Genomic DNA, 4,543 nt, shown 5'->3' with positions numbered 1-4,543 from the left:
AGATGACTCAAAGAAAGGTCACAGGTGGGGTGGTAACGAGCCATGGCGGGATTGGTTGATAATCGGACTCAGTATCTTCATCCAATGACAGACACAATTCAGCCAACTGTGGCTGGATATGAAGAGCAAAAGGAAGAATGACAGATTGTGTATTTCAAAAGAGCACAGCCCACCGAGGAAGGAAGACATAACCCCAGGTGGGATGCTGTGGTAAGGATTGAAGCTTTGTAGCATATTGTAAAGAAACTGCAAAAGGACTGGAGAAGTGTGGAAAGCCCCCGTGCAGAGCCAAAGCCCAGATGGTGTACAGGGACCAACATATTCAAGCCAGAGGGGCTGGTAGAACCATAGACAAGAGACCCATAGTCCAGCTTTGAACATATGAGGACATGATATATCCTCAATATAGAACATCAGTCTCTTCCCTAAGAGGTAGAAGAGAGGACATGAAGGGTGTGTAGTGCACTTGTACACTTGACACGAAGCTGCTTAATGTGAGAAATGAAAGTAAGCTTACGGTCAAAGATCAGCCTCAGGAACCACGGGAAAAACAACCCCACTGAAACAGAACTCGGAATCGTGGTGTAAGCCCCATTGGCGGCAAAAATGAATGCAAACGGGTTTAGAGAAAGAGAAGGTAAAACCGTTTGCGGATGTCCACTTCAACAAGCGAGTGAGGGCTGTCTGAAGCTGCTGCTCAATAAACTTCATGTTTGATGACTGACAAAAAATGTAGAAGTCGTCGATATAGAGGCTGTTTGCAACAGTAGGAAGGAATTGTTTAGTGATAGTATTCATCTTGATAGTGAAAAGAGTGACACTTAAGACACAGCCCTGAGGGACTCCAAATTCCCGTGTGAAAGAATGGGAAAGGGTCGAACCCACACGGACTAGGAATCGCTTATCATGGAAAAAGTTATGAATAAAACTGGGTAAATAGCCACACAACCCGTATCAATGGAAGTCCCACAAAATGTCAAACCTCCATGTAGTGTCATAAGCCTTTTCAAGTTAAAAGAAGACAGAAACAAAATGCTCTCTCTTGATGAAGGCTTACCTGATTGAACTTTCGAGACGAATCAGGAATGCTGTCTATGAAACCACATTGAGTGAGTGAGAGAAGATTGTTTGATTCAAGGAACCAAACAATATGTACATTAACCTCTCCAAAACCTTACAGAGACAATAGTAAGTCAAGGCAATAAGACGATAATTAGAAGGGATCTCGGGATCCTTCTCAGGCTTTGAAAAAGATAGAACAATAGCTCTAGAAAAACATTCTCTTTCCAGATCCAGTTAAAGAGAACCGGAAGAAGAGTAAGAGAGCCAGGAGAGAATTGGCGTAGCATTTTATAGTGAAGGCCAATGAAGAGCTAGCTTATGTTCCACCACTGTAAAAGGGCGATTATAGTCATAGAGACGATCAGCCCGAAAGGAGAGAGGTGATTTTGCCGAAGACTTGATGGCCAAAAAGGCAGGGAAAGAAACAGAAGTGCTGGAGAAATAGGAAAAGCACTCCCTGGGAGTATCAGCGATGCTCTGTACATCAGCAGCTTCCTGACCATTGGAGAGCAAAATGGAAAGGGGATGGGAAGCACACTTCCCATTGACCTTCCGAATCTCGTCCCAAATGACTTTGGAACTGGTGGTAGAAGAGATGCTGATTGTGAACTTAATCCAAGATTCCTTTTGGCTTTGACATCTGACCTGCCGAGCATGGACACGAACCAACTGGAAAGCAATGAGCCATTTCTGAGCATTCTGTGCCTGCTAGCAGACAGGAGATCACTATGAACGAGGATACCATGAGAAATGTGTCGAGGTTTGGGGGATAGAATAAACAGCTGCTTGAATTATACAGTTAGTTACTGCTTCCACACAGTCATTCATAGAGGGAAGACTAATGACAGTAGGATGGAGTTCTGAGAGAGAGGTGAAAGAGACCCAGTCAGCCCTCTCCAACTTCCATAGTGACACTTGGGTTGGGTGGCATCGACCATGGCCAATGTATCTCATAACAACGGGAAAATTGTCACTGCCTCGTGGGTCACTGTCAACTGTCCATGAAAAATTAGAAAAAAGTGAAGGGGAACAGAGAGAAAGATCAATAGCAGAAAAGAACTGACTAGGTGCATGAAAATAGGTAAATGAACCAGTAATGAAGAGAGATGGATTGTGATCTGAGAGCACACACTCCACAGAATGACCCCTCCCATCAATATCTGCACCACCCCAAAGGGAACTGTGTCCATTAAGTTCTTCCAGGATTAAAAATGGAGACAATAACTGTTCTATTAGAGCATCAAGGTCTGATTGATCGTAAGTCTCTCCAGGAGACGGGTAGAGAGAACAAACAGTGATGATATGACCAACGGAAATATGGATGGCTACAGCCTCCAAGGGTGTATCGAGTGGCATAGACATGGTGAGTATGTGCTGGTCAACTAGCAATGCCACCTCTCCGTGAACTCGTCCATCACATAACCTGTCATTCTGGTATAAAGAAAACTGCCGAAAGGTGACAGTATTGGCAGGTTTCAGAAAAGCCTTCTATAAGGAGAGAAGACATATGGGGTGAGAGGAATTGATCAAGGCCTTAATGTCATCCAACTTAGAACGAAAACCTCGACAATTCCATCGTATCAACGTGGCCATTTTCATTTAGGTGGATGAAAACCCTTCTGCTTGTGACCACGCCATTTTTCTTTAGTAGATGGAAGTCCCTCGACCTCCATGGAACCTACCTTGGGTCGATTGGGCAGATCTCTGTCAGAGGATGGAAGACTTCAGAGACTGAGGGCATGACCGAATAATGATCCTGCACCTCGAGGCCGAAGGAGATGGAACCGAGCAGTCACTGGAAGCAATGGTGGGGACAGAGACAGGAATTGACTTTGACTTGTCAACTCGTGCAACCATGGAGGGCAAAAGACACCTTCACATGATGTGAGAAGGACTCTGATGGAGGCACAGAAAGATGTATCTGCACTCCCACTGAAGCAGTGGAACATAGCGCATCAGCATATGTCCAGGATAGAGTAGGGGACAATACCTTCCGAGCCTTGGGGTAAGAAATGTTATTGACAGTATGTAAACATTGTACCTCTTTTTCCTCCACCCACTTAGTGCAACATCGAAAGTATGAGAGGTGGGAACCACCACAATTGATCCAGTGAGGGTCCAGTTGACACCCATAGGTGTAATGGTCTTTGCCACCACAATGAGCACACGTCAAAAACCACGACTAAATGCTTTTGAATGTCCAAACTACTGACACTGGAAACATCTGAGAGTGTTAGGAATATATGGCCATACCTTCCAATTAAGATAACCTGCCTTTGCAGAGGCAGGTAGATGTGGCAATGTAAATATAACAATCAGAAAATTGGTTGGCAGCATAACTGCGTCATCGTGAGTGGAGATATGATGCTCAGCAGAAACTCCTTAGCTGGAGAAGTCAGCGAGGATTTCCGACTTAGGGATGTTCCGTAAATCCCTCTCAACGATTACTCCTCGAAAAGAATTTAAAGAAGCATAGGGAGTAATCTCAATAGGTATATCTCCAATGGTTTTCGAACTCAGGAGGAGTTCACTGTGTTCAGGTGTAGACGTTTCCACCACAATTTTCCCAAGACAGTGCTTCTTCACTGACTTTGTAGAACTAGCAAGTCCCTCTAAACCCTTCTGAATGAAAAAGGGAGATATTGTCCTAATGATTTCTCAGTAAAAGAATGAAGGATGAGAAAACGAGGTACAGGAACAGTAGAAGGTGAGGATTGGAAATCAAAATCTGCCAATCATGGTCACTTTCCTATCAACGAGATTTTTTGTTTCTTTCTATGCGGTTCACTGAGCATAGGATCCATGAAAAAGGAAAATTCGGTGCACACTGACCTTACCCACCATGGAGCCCTACAAGGGAGTGCACTACAATGCTAAAGCAAAGCATTGTAGAGATGATAGGGTTTCGTGGGCCCTATACCCAAACACCAGCATCAGACACAAGGTCCGCAACACCTGTTGAGAACGTCTAACACTGGTACTTAGATGACTTTAGCCCATCTGGACCAGCCGATTGACTCTGGGGGAGCCACCCCAAGGCCACCCATCTACAGGAATTCAAGGCCAAAGGGGTATGTTAAAGTGCCACCAACGTAAAGGACCCATCAATGACACCCCTCAACCACCAGGACGCTCTTCTCCCTTTCACGGGTCGCCACGCACAGCAAACACGTGGGTGGATTTTCAGATCCCAGAGGAGGTAAACTGAAAATACATAACCTTCCCTGGAAGGCTCACTCACCACGTACAGGAATATACCTCGAGGGTATATGCCGACGAAATAAAGCCAATTGCTTAGCTTTAGTGAAGACTTCACCATAAGTTGATACCACTTCCATAGTATCACCAAATATGGAGTCACTAGTGGATTTCCTTGACCAATTACTTTGAGAGAGTAAAGGGATGGTAAAGGACAAGAGATCACCTAATTTTCTTACCATGAGCCACCGAAAAGAATTTTCTAAAGACATGGAGAGAGGAG

General features: G+C 44.6%; 1 protein-coding gene across 2 annotated transcripts in view; it reads right to left on the bottom strand.

Annotated features, from left to right (window-relative positions):
* The window catches only part of LOC106466333 (calbindin-32-like), a 60,983-nt gene that overhangs the window by 28,440 nt on the left and 28,000 nt on the right, over positions 1–4,543 (bottom strand). The gene's annotated exons all lie outside the window — the stretch shown is intronic.

The sequence above is a fragment of the Limulus polyphemus genome, unplaced genomic scaffold (assembly GCF_000517525.1).
Source record: "Limulus polyphemus unplaced genomic scaffold, Limulus_polyphemus-2.1.2 Scaffold2228, whole genome shotgun sequence".
Classification (NCBI taxonomy): domain Eukaryota; kingdom Metazoa; phylum Arthropoda; class Merostomata; order Xiphosura; family Limulidae; genus Limulus; species Limulus polyphemus.
This window is presented reverse-complemented; position numbering and strand designations above follow the sequence as displayed.